This window comes from Cryptomeria japonica, chromosome 10 (assembly GCF_030272615.1).
Source record: "Cryptomeria japonica chromosome 10, Sugi_1.0, whole genome shotgun sequence".
In the NCBI taxonomy this organism is placed as follows: Eukaryota; Viridiplantae; Streptophyta; class Pinopsida; order Cupressales; family Cupressaceae; genus Cryptomeria; species Cryptomeria japonica.
The window spans coordinates 441,440,803-441,458,826 of NC_081414.1; positions in this window are offsets into that span (position 1 = coordinate 441,440,803).

Here is an 18,024-nt window from a genome sequence, read left to right on the forward strand (position 1 = left end):
AATTAAGAAAGAGGAACAAATAGTATTTATTTATCCAATGATGTCCTCTCATTAAATAAATTCCTAAATTTGTTTAATTTCATTAAACTTTCAATTTGAATAAATCTAATTTCCCTCCAAATTCAATTCAAACATTTCCCTCTCATTATAATTTCATTTAACATTTTCGAAACCCAAATTCTATCTAAATGACATATCATTGTAAATTTCCTACATCACATGTGGAAATTCCTAACTGCCACAATCCTCAATCACCTTTTTCCGACTAGCCAGTTACTTTCTCTTTTTTTGAAATCATCTTTTTCTAACTACTTAGTCAATTTAGCTCCACTCTCAATCAAATCTCCTAACTAGTTAGTCAAGAGATTTATTCTCTCAATTAGATTTAGTTAGAATGAGTAATTGTCTCCCACCAAAATATCTCATCGAATCTCAACCATTGATTAATCTTGTCTTCAAATCAATCTCGACCATCAAATAAAACTTCTGAAAATCTATAAATTGAACATCAATCCTCATTATCAATAATCACTATCTTATAACCACTATCTTTGTTTCCATTTTTTGTTGTTGTTTTTGTTGCAATTTTTGTTGTTTCTATTGCAATTTTTGTTGTGATTTTTTTGTTGTCGTTTCCATTGCAATTTTTGTCGTTTTTGTTGCAATTTATTGTTTATGTTTTTTACTCTCTTAGTTTTCTAGAATAAGGCTTTTGATACTAATGTCTAATTTTTAGCATGGGGCAATTGTGGGTTGAAGACAAAATTATGCAAACCACTAACATGTGATTTCTTCTATGTTTTCACTGCTTGGTAGTTAGAAAACACTTCATTTTTCTAGAGGAATTAACTCTTGTTTGATTGTCTTATGCTTTGGCACCTTGTTGTTATTCACTCAAAATATTAAGATAAGTATCCTCTCCCCTTTCCTTTGTGGATCCTAGGTGTAAGAGGAAATCTTAAGATTTTAGTAGGAGGCACTTCTTGGGATTTTATCACCCCATGAATTGACCCTGAGTGGTACTTACCTGGTCTGCTATACAAAAAGGGAAAGAACAAAAGTTGTAGCCTATCTCACTATCATATTTGATAGTGTCAATTTGGGGGTGGACTTAGGGCCACACAGGGTTGACCAAAGTCTTAAGTGGCTTGTTGCTAAATGGATATGAGATAGTTTCCTTGGGTATTGAATATAAACCTTTATTTTTAGAAGCCCAAAACCCATACTTGATAGTTCAAGAGTGTGAATCATACCCCATAGATACCCCTCATGAACCTACCATGGTAAAGCAAACAATCTTTAGTTCATAAGGTTTGTAGACCTTCAAGGTAAGAGAGAAGGAAAATATTTTGTATGCCTAGATCTCTATCTGCATGTCATTGATAGGTATTTTTTTGTAGCGAGGGCCCTATCAAGTAGTATCCTTTGTCACTTTGTATAGGATGCATTCTTGTCTTCTAACAATTTATGAAAATCATTGTGTAATACCAATAGAGTTAATTCACTTTTGGGCTAATTTAGGCCCTTTATGTGAAACACTAAATTTCAGAGTAGTCCAAGTCAGTGGCTATATTGTACTCTATGTATTCTAATTTCACAATTGACTATTGAAATCAGAAATCCAAAAGGTCACTTAGATCATTCAATTGAGATCAAAATTAGTTTTAAGTTTGTGATTGATTGAGCCAGATTCTGTAGGTACATCTACTTCCCTCTTTTTAGGATCCTCTTAGTTCTAGGATATTAATTTTGCAACATAAGTTTCCTTAGGGTCATCTTAGTGCAAAATCAAGTTTCCAAGCATTAACATTTTTAGTCTAATTGTATTATAGGAGCTATTCATTCCCAAGGAAACCCCAAAAAATCAAGTCTTAGGATCAAACCTTAGTTATAGTTGAGATATTAAGAGCCCATTAAAACTTTTGTCATCACCAATTAACCAATCCTCAAGTTCAACAATCATGCTCATAAGTGTAGCTTAGGGTCAATTTTTTTTATAAAACATTCAATTAGTCCTGATCTTATTTTAGGTCAAGGTGTCTTTTTTAGTATCCTTAAGTGAATCTCCATAACCTTGTGCTTCTAATTTTCCTAGGAATCATGCTCATAAGTTTTCTTAGTCCTTGCATTCTCATTCAACAATCTTAAAAAATCCAAAAAACATAGGCTCATATTAGTCTCATTGTTACTCAAAAATCCAAAAGCATAGGATCTCATTGTCATTTCTTTAGTTGTATTATCATCCCAAATTCCAAAAATATCAGAAAACATAGTGTTTACCTTTACATTCATCAATTTATTCCTACGAGTCTTTCATGGCCTATACACGATCACAAATCAAGAGAAATAAAATATGTCAAGATTACTCTTTCAAGCATGAACAAAGTTATCCACCCATGTCTAGCAATGACTCATTACAAAGTGATTATATTAATGCCATATCTACCTCATGTGATTCCACACCAAACAATAATCCAACAATAATATCTTTCAAGTTTACCCCCAAGGACTATCCATAGTACAAATCCAAGCTAATGCATTTCTTTATATAAATCCCTTGTGCAATCCAAAAATCTTAGATCCAATGCCACTATAGGTTCCATTCCCAACCAAACCTATTCCAGAGAGTCCGAATTGAAATCCATTCTTATCATGCCAAAGTGTTGAATCCTTCCAATAATCTCCCATACATATCCAAACCCATACCCCATGTCAAGAGGATAATCCAAAGTCAAAAGAAACAAGTCCTAACATAAATCAAGATCAAGATACCATGAATCTCCAATCTAATCCAATATTTGATCAAGATCCCACCTATCAAGATTATTATGAAGAAACCCTTATCCTTTTGCATTCCATCCATGATGATCCCCTTCCATCTTAGGATCGAAGTGTCCTTTCAAGTCCATTTCATAATCCACCTACTAAGAAAGATCATGACATCACTTCCATCCTTTCTAATGATCCAATTTAAAATCAAGAGAAAAGCACAAATTCCAATGATCCTCTTCCAAGTCAATATCAAGGTATCCCTTCATATCCATGTCATGATCCCAATCCTCCTCAAGGTCCCATCACCCCTACTGAAGCTAGTCATGAACCCCTTACTTATCAAATGGGTTCCTCTACTTTTATTCAATCTAGTTTGCTTCATGATCACATCATTTGTTCCATATCATATCCTCATCCAAATGGACTCGTGTCTTGTTTCAAAATAATAAACATCCCATTATTTAAAATGATTTGTCAAAATATGCATTATCAAGGAAAGGTCTTAGGCCTAGATGAACAAGTGAATTAGAACCCCCTTATATAAAAGAAAATATCAATTATTATGGACTTGGCTACATATCTGACTCTCAAAATATTGATGTCCTTACTAAATCCCTTATTCCTCCATTTAAATCCAAGTATACACAATCCATATGCTTCAAATCCATTTTGGGGCCTTGTATCCCAAAATCAAAGCCTTCCTCCCTTCCATCCATGTTAGGAACCTACACTCTTCCATCCACTATTCACATGACCTCTAGCTCGTAATCCAATTACCCTGTCATAAATCAAGATCAACAAAGGCACACATCTTTGAGCACCTTCCAACAATCTATCTACATGAACCCATCCAAAAGACCTTCATATTGTTAATATCCATCCATGAATCCCAATCCCCTTAGAAGCAATTTGGATGCCAATAATAAAATTGACAAGTCCAAGAATCCACATGCACCCAAAGATCGTCATGTTCAATCTAAAAGACATGTAAAAATAGAGAAAAAAATGATCCAACAGTCAAAAGAAAAATCCAAGAGATCATAATGGCTCATCAAGTGAAAAGAAAAATAAAAAACTATATAGATTTCTAAGTCTCTCATAGAAGAAATACATTCTAAAAAACCATAAAGGAAGGAAAAATAAAAAACCATGTGAATTCCTAAGTCACTCATATAAGCATTGTATCCTAAAGAAAAATCAAAATTGGCATCCAGACCTTTTACTCCAAAGACTTTCTTCATCAATCCACCTAAACATCTCCTACCTTTCAAACCTATTTTAAGTCCATGTGTTCCAAAAATCACTATCTTAAATCCTCTATCACCTTCTTCATCCATTTTGGGTCCTCATGTCCCGAAATCCACATCCACTCCTCCATCAAAATCTCAAAATCCAAAATCCACTTATCCTCGATCACTCCACCACCCCTCAAGGTGTATGCCAATGTTAATCTTGAAAATATTTTCATCCACCCATGCACAAATCTTCCAACACCCCATCTATTATCCAACAACTATTTTCTATCCCTCCGTACCTCACATTCAATCCTTTGCATATATCCTTTCCCATCTTATCAGCCATTTGATTTCTCTTTTTCCACCCTACCAACATATTTGAGCATTGTGTTCAATAGCGATGGTCCATTGTAACACATATTTCAAGGGTACCATTCAAAAAACTATATGTTTGAGTCCTTCCCCCCTCTCCTCTCATGCATCCATTATCTTCCAATAAAAAGTCATCATGATGAAAATTGGCAACAAGCATCATATATATATATATAAAGAGAAAACGAAAAAATTGTCACCTTGATGAAAACCTAGCAAACAGACATCTCATGTGATACAAAATAATAATAATAAATATATATATATATATATATATAAGTAAAGAGAAATAATTCATCCAATGGTGAAAACCACTTCTTGTGACATCTTGGGCAAGTACCGTGATGAAATCCTGACAAATAGGTGTCATGTGTAACCCATCATCCCATTTCACTCTAAACTTGGGGGAAAGTCTTATCCATTTTATCCTACCTATCACATCTCCCATTATCCCTCATCCACTATCCGTCACCCTATCTATATCCATATCTCCTTTTCCATCTTTGATCTTGACATAGAAAAAGGATCTCTATAAGCATCATGCATCCTATCAACTTTACCATAACCATACCTTTCACTATGTAGCCCTTATCTTGTCCACTTCTTACATCCATCATTCATTGTCACCTTTGATCTTTCTTATCCTATCCATATCCTATCTATCCAAATCCATCCCTTTATCTTGATCAAAACTAAGGACATAAAATGAAAAACTTGTTTTAATACACCTCTTGACATGTTCATTCTTGTAGACCACATACCATTCAATGCACCAAACCATCACCTTACATTTCCATACCAATTACTTTTCTTGGATACACGAGTTGTCTCATTGTGAGATAGTCCTTGGAAACCAAATCAACTTTGATTCCATAATAAGCTATCTTCATATTTCACTTATTAATTTCCATCCCATTAGTTCATTCATCCATTCATAATGTTCTATGCCTTGCTAGACATTGGGGCAAATAAATTTATTTTGCTTGAGAATAAATCTTGACACATTTCTTTTACCTTAATTAGTGATCTAGACATCTATCAAAATCCAAAAAATTTAAAAATCCTAAAAAAAATCAATAAAATATCAATAATTCAAAAAAAAATCAAACAATCTTTCAAAATCCAAAAAAAATCAAATCTCAAAAATCCTAAAAAAACAAATAACCCTAAAAACCCCTAAAAATAAAAAAACAATTAAAACAATCCTGAACTTTATATCTGTAATAAATTATGCACTTGCAATGTTAGACATTTTATAAACAGACATAGCTAGAACATCACACACAAAATGTTGAGCTTAACAAATCACACATCAACAAACAATCTACCAAGCTAAACTACAACTTAATTGATCAACATCTGTCTTATACAAGATGCAATAAACTCAAAAAGTAAACACAACCAAAACATTACACACAAAATGTCAAGCTTAAAAAATCAAACATCAATAGACAATCTACCAAGCTAGCCTACAACTTAACTGATCAACTATCATCTGTCTTATACATGATATAGTATACCTCAAAACCAAATGAATTTGTCTTATACGGGGTACTTCATTTCTAGAGTTAGACATCATCATCATCTTTATCATCATCACATCAAGCAATCAACAATGAAAAATATTAGTATGGTTGTTGGCTCATTGGTCTAGTTAGCCTTATCTTTTATTAATTTGCCTTGGGTCATGTTCCTATGCTACTCAAGGATGTCCATAAGTGACTAGAGGAGCCAATATGGTTCGTGATCCTTTTTTGTTTGTTTGTCGTTTGTGGTGTGTTTTCATGAATTTTAAGGGCACATGTATTTTAGGTGTCTATGCTGGTATATTCATTCGCCAAGTATCCTATGCAAAATGAAGTTAGAGATAACTATGCTTGTGACTTTCGCACAAATCCCAACCCTTAGTACAACAACTCTAGAATGGATGGATTCACTCCTTGTCTACTACATGTCTATTAATGCAATGGGAAAGCAAACACACCTTGGTCTCTCATACCTTGGTGTACACACCTCTATTGATATACAATAAGGCTCAATGATGAAATTGTTGCACACCTAAGAAGCACAAGAATATGACATAATTTCATTTTTTTGAATCAATCATTATGTTCAATTGATCATTTCCTATTTCCTAATAGTTCCTCATTTCTTACTGGTCCATTCTTCTCAGTAAACATTCCTCCATCATAGCTCGAGGAATTTGAAGATGTATTATCAGAAGAATTTCTCTCATCTGTCTCCTCCCCCATCTCCTATTTATAGCCATATCGTGCCCTAATAAGGGTTTCCTACCCTATTAGACATAGTCTTCATATGCCTTGTACATTTCTCACATGAATCTAAAACTTCTCCAAGCTATATATTTGAGATCATGATCACATCCTTGTCAAATTGGCCTTCAAATTAATTTTTTTTGACCAATTTCTCGATGGGGCACCATAATACCCTATTGTTGCTAGGACATAATGGGGCATATTTTTCTTTGAACCAATGCTTGAAAATGCATTATCTCAAAGAGGGGCAAAATGTAGACACCTAAAATTGTCCAACACTTACAAATGCCAATTTTACTAATTATTCCTATTTCTTAGTTAAATATTTTTAATTATTTAATTAATCTAACTTTATTCTTCTGAATTAATATTCTTTCCCCTTTTCAAATTAATCGTTCAAATTTCCCTCTTAATCATTTAATCATTTCTCCTCTAATATTAATTAAATAATCCTATTATTTAATTCATTTCGATTATTCACTTTAATTAAACGATCTTTTATTGTTTAATTAAATTCAATTTCTACCTTCTCATAATCAAATAATTTCTTTAAATTATTTAATCATCTAGTGATGTCCTCTCATTAAATAAATTCCTACATTTATTTAATTTCATTAAACCTTCATTTCAAATCAATCTAATTTCCCTCCAAATTTAATTCAAATCTTTTCGCTCTCATTCTAATTTTATTTAACATTTTCAAAACCCAATCAATCTAAGTGATATTTTATTCTAATTTTCCTACATCACATGTAGAAATTCCTAGCTGCCACTGACTCTCATTCAATCCTCAATCACCTTTTTCTAACTAGTTAGTCACTTCCTCCTTTTTGAAATCAACTTTTTCTAACTACTTAGTCAACTCAGTTCCACTCTCATTCAATCCTCCTAACTAGTTAGTCAAGTGAGTTATTCTCTCAATTAGATTCAATCAAAATGAATAATTATCTCCCACCAACCCATCTCATCAAATCTCAACCATCAATCAATTTTGTCTTGAAATCAATCTCAACCATCAAATTGAACTTTTGAAAATCTATAAATTGAACATTAATCCTCATTATCAATAACTAGTATCTTATAACCACTATCTTTGTAATTCTTGTGCATCTATGCTGCAAGTTTTTCATAAGTGTGACTTTGAGAGCCATCACCTACACAAGGAGAAGAAGAACAATAGAGGCCAAGTGCATTGGAGTCAACATGGGTTTATTCATTTCATGATTTTGTGTTATTTTGTTGATTTTATCTATATTCCTTTATTGTGTTGTGCTTGGATTGTGTTTATTAGACTTAGAGGTTTAGTGGTTACCTTTTTAGTCTAATACACATGTTGAATTTCCCCACACACACAATACACATATAGATAGTCAAAAGAGAAATAACTATATGGCTCCATGAGAGGGAATACGAATGAAATCTAAAAGAAAAGGTTGGATCTATTGAAGAAAAAGGTTCATCAAAATATAAAAGAAAACTTAAGCTAAATGTTAAAATTATATTAAATTGTTTATGTTGGATAATGGAAGCAATGAAAAATTAAACATAGCTAAATATAAAATTGTAAAAATAAAAAATAGAAGTGTAAAACTATTAGAGAAAATAAAGAAGAACCTAATTTTTGTAGCTTACTAGCTAGGATGCTAACATATTGTGATATCATATAATCTACATTTCTATCGATTGCAATTTACAACGCTACACCTACAATAAGTTTTAATAATGAAGTGGCTATAAAGTTGCATACAAGAGAAAAAGTTGCTAGGATGTTGTGTTTTTTTTTTCTTTTCTTTTAAATGATTTTCCAAGAGGCTAATGAGGAAGTTTAAGGGTCACATACAAGAATAAAAGGCACTTTCAATAGATAGACATTATAGTAAGTAAGAGTTGGCAATCAGTGGGAAACCAATGACACAAATATTAAAATCTTTTGAGAAAATTGCATGTTGTGTAGAAATTTGTATATCACACTCTAGTGCCTTGGAAAAAAACCCAAATTTGGATAATATCTTTAGACTACAGAGAGATATTGAAATGTGGTGTACACATTGGAAAATTGGTGAGGGAAGAGATCAAGATTGGGGTAAAATTATCCATAAAACATGCCACATGGATGAACACAAAATAAAGATAATTTGATAATCGCTTTGTTCCTTTTTGGATACAACTCAAAACTTTGCCTTTAGAGTATAGAGAACTTCATTTGATTGAAAAAATAGCAAATCACATTGGATTTTTTATAAAGCATGACATTGTTTCTTCATGATCTCTCAAATCCAGTAAGGGTGTGCATATTGCTAGACACCTCAAAGAGAATCCCCCTTGTTATTCAAATGAAACCCACTAATGGACAATGGACTCAAAAAGTTCTAATAGAAAGTAAATATAACACATGTCCTTCATGCCACTGTTTGGAACATTATCAGTCTGAATGCAATGCCATCCAAAAAGAAGCAAAGGACTTTGTACCTACTAAGTCTGATGATCATGCTACTCAAATGAATCAACAAAGAAAACATGCAAATGCAGAGGGTAGTACAAACACAATGATTGAAATTTTCCATATGCCAAACCAGAATGATGTAAGACAAAGTATTCGATATAAATCTCAAGATGCGTCCAAATGTGATTACTTTACAAATGTATCTTTTCCTAACAATGATTTAAATATTCTTATGCAAAAGATATTACATGATAATAACTCTCTTAACATACAAATTATTCTCACAAGGGAGACAACTACAAGTGTTCTCTCCCTTCAGAACATTCAAAAAAATTCCCACATTGTAAATGCCCTTTCTCCTCAGGGCTTTCAGACCAATACCATGGTTCTACTTCATTCTGCTAAGAAGACAATTTCAGAGGCTTCCCTACGAAAAATGGAAAAATACTTTCTTTATTCTATAGGATCAGATACGATAGAACACATTGCAAAAGAAGTTTTTTAATAAAGAAGACAAATTGAGCTATGAAGTTGTTACAGTATCTTAGGTCCGAGGTCACCTATTGCTTGCAACTGATCAGTTTGAAACACTTATGGAGGAAACAGAGCCACAAGTTGAGGAATTACAAGATGTAACATTATCTCAGGTCCAAGATCACGTAATTCTTGCAATTGATCAACTTGAAACACCAATTGAGGTAATAGAGCCACAAGACGAGGATTTACAAGATGTAACATTATCTCAAGTCTGAGGTCACCTATTTCCTACAACCAATCAATTTGAAACACTAATTGAGGATATAGAGCCATAGTATGAGGAATTACAAGATTCAAATTATGATTATTCATAGATCCTCTCAATATCACAAACCATGTCTTCACATAGTCCAACAAAATCTTCACCAAAGCAAAGAGGCAAGAAGTCAAAACTGACCAAATTAAAAGAGGAAATCTAGGTAGGCATTCAGTCAACTTTAGATGGGAAGTTATTAGTCTCTAAAATACTAAGGAGAGCATGCTACTCTCCTCATGTACAATGAAGCTCCTTTCGTGGAATGTCAAAGGCCTTAATGCCTCTGACAAAAGGGTCCATATTAAGCGCCAATTGGATACATCTGGGGAAAACATAATATTACTATAGGAAAACAAGACCTCTCAACAAAATTTTGACAATTTAGTGAACAAATGGACAAAATGGACAGCTATACATACTATAGCAATAGGTGCTTCAAGGGGCCTTATCACGCTTTGGGACCCTAAAAATTTGGTCATGGAAATTGATTCTTCAAGAACTAATTGGCAGACATTCAAAGCAAATAACTTTGATCTTAGTTTCATTATTATTAATATTTATGGACCTATACCGAGAATTGAGAACAAGAGGCTTTGGGATACATTAACTGCATATTTCCAACAATCAACAGATTTAAATTAATATTGGGTGGAGAATTTAATGCTATTCTATCAACACAAGAAAAGAAAGGTGGGATACTTCCTCCATAGAAAAATATTGAGAAATTCAAAATTTGTATTATGCACAATGCTTTACAAGACATTTATCCTCAAAAAGGACAATTCACATGGACTAACAGAAGGAAAGACTTCTTGCAGATAGCTAAGGGGCTTGAAAGATTCTTAGTTACAAACAGTTGGGCTATAGACAATTATTTTATGCAATCAAAAATATTGCCATTAGTTTGTTCGGATCATTATGCTATCATATTTTATATTACAATGGGTAGCATTGTATTCTTGCACAAGCGATCCTTCAAATATGAAAGGATGTGGTTCAGACATCCTCATTTTCTCCCCTTATTGTATCAATGGTGGGTAAGTGCCCCTTACCATAAAGGTACCAAAATATTCCAATTCCAAAAGAATTTACAATATTTGAAATCTCAAATTAAACTTTGGAGTGTACATGTACTCAAAAATATATTTATTTAGAAAGAAAAAGTGGCTCAAGAGTTATCAGAGGTTCATGAGCTCATTATTCAACATGGATTGGACACAAATACTTATTGTAAGCAAAAATAGCTCCATGAAACATGAGTGGAATTAAGTAAAAGGGAAGAAGTATATTGGAGGCAAAAATCAAGATAAATTTGGTTAAAGGAAGGGGACCATAACACAAAGTTTTTTCATGCCTCAGCCAAGACAAAAAGAGAAGCTCAAACCATCTTTGCTATTCAAAATGCTTCCATAGGTGAACTTTTATCAAACACAACAACAATACAAGAAGAAGGGGTTCAGTTCTATAAAAATCTCTTGTCCCCCCCACAGTTAAATAATACTCAGTATCAACAACATGAGCAAGAACTTCTAGATGGAGTACCAACAATTATTAGCTAGCAAGAAAATGACACTTTAATGAGATCTTTCACTCTGGAAGAAGTTCACAGTGTAGTGTTCTCTATGGCACGACAAAGCTCGAGGCCTTGATGGGTTCACTGCTCTTTTCTATCCAAAATGCTGGGATGTTATTGGTTTTGATTTGTTACAAGTCTTGGAAGAATCAAGGAGGAGTGGATCGATTTTGAAATCTTTTAATGTGACAAATATAGCAGTGTTGCCAAAAACAAAGGAACCAAAAACATTTTCTGATTTCAGGCCCATATCGCTTTGTAACATAATTTACAAGATCATCTCCAAGGTAACATATCTCAAGATACAATCCCGAATACCAAAAATCATTTCTCCAGAACAAGGGGGACTTGTACCAAAATGGGAAATAATAGAAGGGGCTCTAGTAGGTCATGAAGTTCTACATTCTGTTCATAAATCCAAAATTACATCATTTATTGTCAAACTTGATATGATGAAAGCGTACGACAAGGTGAATTGGGCTTTCCTTCTTAAGGTATTGAGAAAATTTGGATTCTTGAAGAAGTGATGCAAATAGATACATTCTTGCTTATCAGGTGCTTGTTTCTCTATCACTGTAAATGGTACAACTTTAGGTTTCTTTAATGCCACACAAGGGGTAAGGCAAGGTGATCCACTCTCTCCATTTTTATTTATCATTATGGCTGAAGCTATCAATAGATTCATCAAGATCAAAAGTGAAGTTGGATTGTGGCAAGGTATCCATATTTCAGATACAAGAATCTCAGTCACACATACCTTGTTTGCTGATGACACATTGTTATATGGAAAATCAAGGATAAAAGAATCTCAAGAAATCAAAAAGGTGTTGGATGTGTATACAACTATATCGGGACAAAGAATAAATGAGAATAAATCCAAAATATATGTTTTTAATTTAAGACAAATGGTAAAAACAAGGATTCTACACATTTTTTAGTTTCAATCAAATGAACTCCCAGGAACTTATTTAGGTATTCCTTTTCTCATGGGGACAAATAAAGTGACATACTAGAATATAGTCATTGACATAATCAAATCAAGAATAAATGCTTGGAAAGCAAGATGGCTTTTTTTTTCTAGGTGAATTCTTTTCATAAAGACAGTCCTAGCAGCAATACCAAACTATTATTTTGCTGTCCTAAAATCTCCTAATTCAGTTCTGATGAAAATTAAGAAGCCCATTAGGAATTTTATTTTGAAAGGAAATTTATCTAATGTTAAAATAATCCCACTCATCTCCCTTGATAGTATGAGAGTAGATGAATTTTCAAGAGGAGTGGGCATGCATCAACTTTCTAAACGTAATTGGGCCTTTGGGAGAAAACTGATTTGGAAAATATATACCAAACCATCTACAATTTGGTGTCAAGTCATGTAGGCAAAATACCTAGATAATCCCCAACCAAATAAAGTACTCACTTTCTTGGATCCTCCCGAGGGATCAACAATGTGGAATTTTATGATGGCATCCAGGGACATAGCTACAAATTATATTTCATGGCAAGTTCACAATGGAGAAAGTATTCATTTTTGGAATGATTCATGGAATGGGCACATTATACTAAGGGAAATACATGAGTTAGAACCAAAAATCACAATACTCTCGGATGCTTGGGGAGATAAATTAATAGATTATATAGGTGTCATTGAACATACCTCATTGAAAGAAATTTGGAAAGATCCATCAAATATCCAAATTCAAGAAGAGAAAAAAAGGTGTTCAAATAGATCCTTTTACAACGTACAATATTTATAAAAAACAAATAGGATGAGATCATTTGGGCTCCATCCAGGGAAGACAGTTATTCAACAAAAGAAGGGATATAAGGCCATTCAGAATAGAGTGAACTTGTAGCCTTCACAAAGGGCTTATTCATTTTACTGGAACAATATAATCATGCCTAAAACAAGGAACTTTACATGGTTGGCTCTTCGAAAGAGAATCCTCGCCAGTGATAGATTGGTTAAACTCAATACTACTAAATAGTTCAAATGTGTGTTATGTGAAAGTGAATTTGAAACAATAGATCATCTCTTTATTCACTGCCCTTTTGCTTTACAATGTTGGAATTATGTCATGAAAAACTTAATTTCTTTACTCCCATTACCAATTCACTTTGGGAATGGTTTCAGTCATGGCTTATCCTGTATAAGACTGTACTCTTCTCATGTCCATGGGGGGTTACTCAAATGATGATGTTATGGTCAATATGGTGGGAATGAAACAAACAAATTTTCAAAAAATAAGCCATACCTATTGAGAAATTACAAGAAATAACTGATAAATCTATCTTTGAAATTGTGTATTCATATGTCCAAAAGCATAAACATTGCAGCTCTTTATTTGCTTCATGGGATGATCTCATTATGAAAATATGGGCATCAATTGTGCTACCATTCAATGGCAGTTTACATCTTCCTTTCAAGAACAAAATTGATAGGAGCTAGATTAAGTGGCATCCTCTGTCAGGTTAATTTGTCAAAATGAATTTTGATGGAGTGTCAAGAGGAAATATAGGGGCTTCTGGTGCAAGTATATGTATAAGCGATCAATCAGGTGAATTATTGGTAGGGAAACCAATCTCTCTTCCTCATGAGACAAATAATGTGGCTGAATCATGTGCATTATTGCAAGGCATACTTATTGCAAAAAAATTGTGCTATAAGAAACTTCATGTAGAAGGAGATTCCTTGATTATAATCATTGCATGCATAAATCAAAGAAGTTGTAATTGGCATATCAAATATATACTACAATAAGCTTGGGATATTATGGATACATTTAAAGACTAGATTTTGACCCATACATATAGGGAGGGAAATAAGCTTGCTGAGTACCTTGCAAACATGGGGGGTGATAATAAGGAAATTGAAATTCTAGAAAGAAATTATAAGTTTGACAATTATCCTACATTGGAAAATTTAATATAAATTGAAAAGCACATATACCATCGGGCATAATATAATTATGACAAAGAGTGGAGCTGACATTTAAAGTGGGAATGTCTGAAGTTGACGTCTTACCAAGTTTTTTCCAAGTGTGCAAACTGAAACTACTTGAGGGATTTGGAGTTGCGAGGTTGTTGGATTTGATGCATGCATGACATCTTGCGTTGCACATGTGAAGGACTCCTCCTGCAAGCCAAAGGATGGGATTTATGCTAACCTCATTTTTCTTTGATTGCAGGTACTAATTGGAAGTTCAGGCCATTGGAAATCGAGATTTGTGAAAGATTTAATTCCATTTCACAAGCTTTTACCCCCATTCAAAGTTCTTGTTTGAAGGAACATAGCCGAGGGTTGAAGATCAAGATCTGCCTTGAACCAAGGATCTTCGTTTGCAGAGGAAGGAACAATTATGACTTGTTCAATGTGTGTTGTCTGCAGAAATTTCCTTATGGAGTATATGTCGTGTAATTACAGGGTTTTGATGCCAGTTGAAGATTGGGAAATGCCTTTTATAGGTAATATTACATATGATCTCTTGGGCCAAATTTTTCACATCCAACGTCTCTATCTTTGAAGGGCTATGAGGTGTATTATTGGTGAGGAAGTTTTGTTCCCACATTCCAGATGAATAATATTTTCCTCTCAATTGCTATCAATTTTCCTTTCGAATGCTATGGACATGTTGCAATCTCTTTCATTATTGGAAATCATAGCGCAAAAGATAGTTAAGCCATAGATTTTGAGTGAAAATAAATTATTGAGGGTTGTGCAGAACTATGACCTCTGGAATGGACAAGCTCATGTAGGTGGTTTGTTTCCCGGACATTTCTTGCTTAATGGCCATGCTTATGTGGCAGTCTATGATAATATTAAAAATTCCTTGGAGCGACAAAATTTCAGGCATGTTAAGCATGCTCTGCAATGTAATGGCAGGGTGCTTGGAGATGAACTAGTCCTCCTAATTTAATATAAGGTCATTGCATTGTTGGTAATATTAGAGTAGGATAATGTGGGAGATGAATGACGAGCTCAAGTTCAAGCCTGGGTTTCCATTCCCGACTTGAACATTGTAGTTTCGCATAATGCTAGTGGTCAAGCAGTTCCAGACAATGCAAGTGCTTTCTCTCCATATCAAGATGCATAGCAGGGTGTGAATGTGCCAGAGAATAGGTAGGGAGAAATTGATGCAATACCAGTTACAATGGAAGAATAGTTTTGTTTTAATGCCAATCTTTAGCTGTAGATGGGTGTGGAAAAGAGTTTTATTTTCTAGTGTCAGTTAAATATGTAAATTAAACAATTCAATTACATCCATGAGCCATTTTGATTTATTTTTGGCTCTAGTTGGTAAGTTGAGGATCAAGATATGTATGGGATTTATATGGGATATGATAGAAGTAGTTTTTGGGAAGATTCTAGATGGGTATATCCAATTTTCCTAAATTATGTAACCACTTTTAAATTAAAATATAAATATATAGGCTTTGCCTTTTTCTTAAAAAAAAAAATTATAGGTCATGCAATTATTGTCATTACACTTCCCTTTTAATATCATTTTGATCATCCAAGATTATACTACCCCTTACAATTGTGGATGGTATTTTATTAATAGGCCTTTTTGATTTGGTTTAAGTTGTAAAAAACTAGCGTTCCCATCTTCTTATATAAGTCAAATTTCTTTATATTTTTGTTTTAAATTTTTCTATCCACTAAGTAATATCTTATATGAATGTACCAAAATAGTTTTTATTTGAGAATATGCTCTATGATCCATGCCCAAACTCTATAACAAATATTTAAGGCTTCTTTTTATTTTTATTTTCTTTAAAGATATTTTTAAAAGAGTTCCAGTTCCATTTTTTAAGGCATAATAACCTTTTAAGTAAAACTTTGGCCTCCAAATCTCCATTTCAAAAATTTAAAAGGGCACTTTAGAGGATGGTGGTCTTTCAAAATTTAAAATTTAAATAGAAAATAATTTGTAGTAGTGAAGAGTGGGAAAATGGGATTTGCATATAGCGGATGGCTTTGAGTAGGAAAACCATTTCAAACTTTTGAGCATCGAAATAGGTTCGGCTCTCGATAGTACATTCAACACGAAGAGGGATTGATTGGTCAAATCAGGGGAATTAGTAGTGTCTATTTGTTAGTAGGGCAAAGTAGGGAGGTGGTTTCTTTGGTCGATCGGATCTTCAATCGAGTGCAAGAGTATCTCATCCCATGTCTTTCAAAGGGAATCAGTGCTTTTGGACAACAATCAGTTTCAGAGCTTTCTCATGTGTCCTTTTCGAATAACATTCCTTTATTCATGCCTCCATTTATCACAGTGCCAAAAAATATCCCTCTTAAGCGGGATTTTCCAAACTCTCCATCTCTAAGAGAACCCTTCCATCCAAATAAGTCTTATCGTTCCCTTCATGCAAATCGTTTCAGTGATGATTTGGGGAAAACAACGGGTCGATCTTCACCGCATATCCTTAAAGTTTTGAGGAGCAAGAAAGAAAAGCCTCCAGTGGTGACTCTGAGAAAGGCAAATGTCTCTAATGTGGGTAGAGGCCAAGATGGAGGGATTTTCAAAATTGTTTTACCATATCATCTTCTTCAGTCTCATATTATAGATCTCTGGGAGAGAGTGATTATTGGTAGATTTTGGGATTATTTCCCTGAACCCTCTAAACTGTTCTTTATTGATTTATTGATCATGGATCTCAGTTTTTCATTGTGATTTTTCCTAAAAAAGTTTAGAGATAGGGCACATAAATTTAAAGGATGATTTTGGAAAGGTTTTGGTCTCTTCACAATGGCTTGGTCATCATATTTTAATCACGAGGATGCTTGTATCAAGTATGCGGTTTTTTGGGTTTCTTTTCCTAGTATGCCTTGGAGTATAGCGATTTAGATCTTATTGAGCTCTTTGAAAATTAGATGAGAATTTTTGTTAAGAATGATTGTATTCCTTTTAAAGTTACTCATCTTCCCTTGAGGGTTTGTCTTTTATTGGACTTGTCTAAACCATTTCCCAATAATTTATCAATATCTTGAAATTTGGGGTTTGGAATCAATTAGTTTTAGTGCTGGATCCTTAAATGGTCCACTTGCATTCAAATTCCTTGGGTCATCTTATTTTTGATTGTCAGGGAGAAATTTTTTAAGGTGTTATAATTTGTGATGACTATTCGTTTGACCCTTGGTTCTGCTCTGTGTCAACTCCTTTGGTGCATGTTAAGCCTATGAGTGAGATAGAGGTTGGCTCCTCGCTTGGTTGCTTTGGTGAAAAGGGGTTGCAATTGGTGGAAGTGGTAAGATCTTCTAAAGATGGTTTGATTAGTTATCCTTCAAAAGTTTTAGGGCATAAGTCAACTGTTGTGCCTATTGAAATCATGTCATTTCTCCAGGGTTTTCATGCTTTTTGAGACATTTCTTTTGGGGTTTCATTACCGATTGTCAGTAATATCAGGCTACTCTTGTGCTTTCCTTCCCCTATTTTGGATAAGAACAAAGATTTTCTAATGCAATTTACATCTTCATTTTTGGTGGGGGATCAAAATCAAGTTTTTGAAGAGCAACCTCTTAAAGCTTACTCGTTGTTTTTGGATGAGCAATTAGAGTA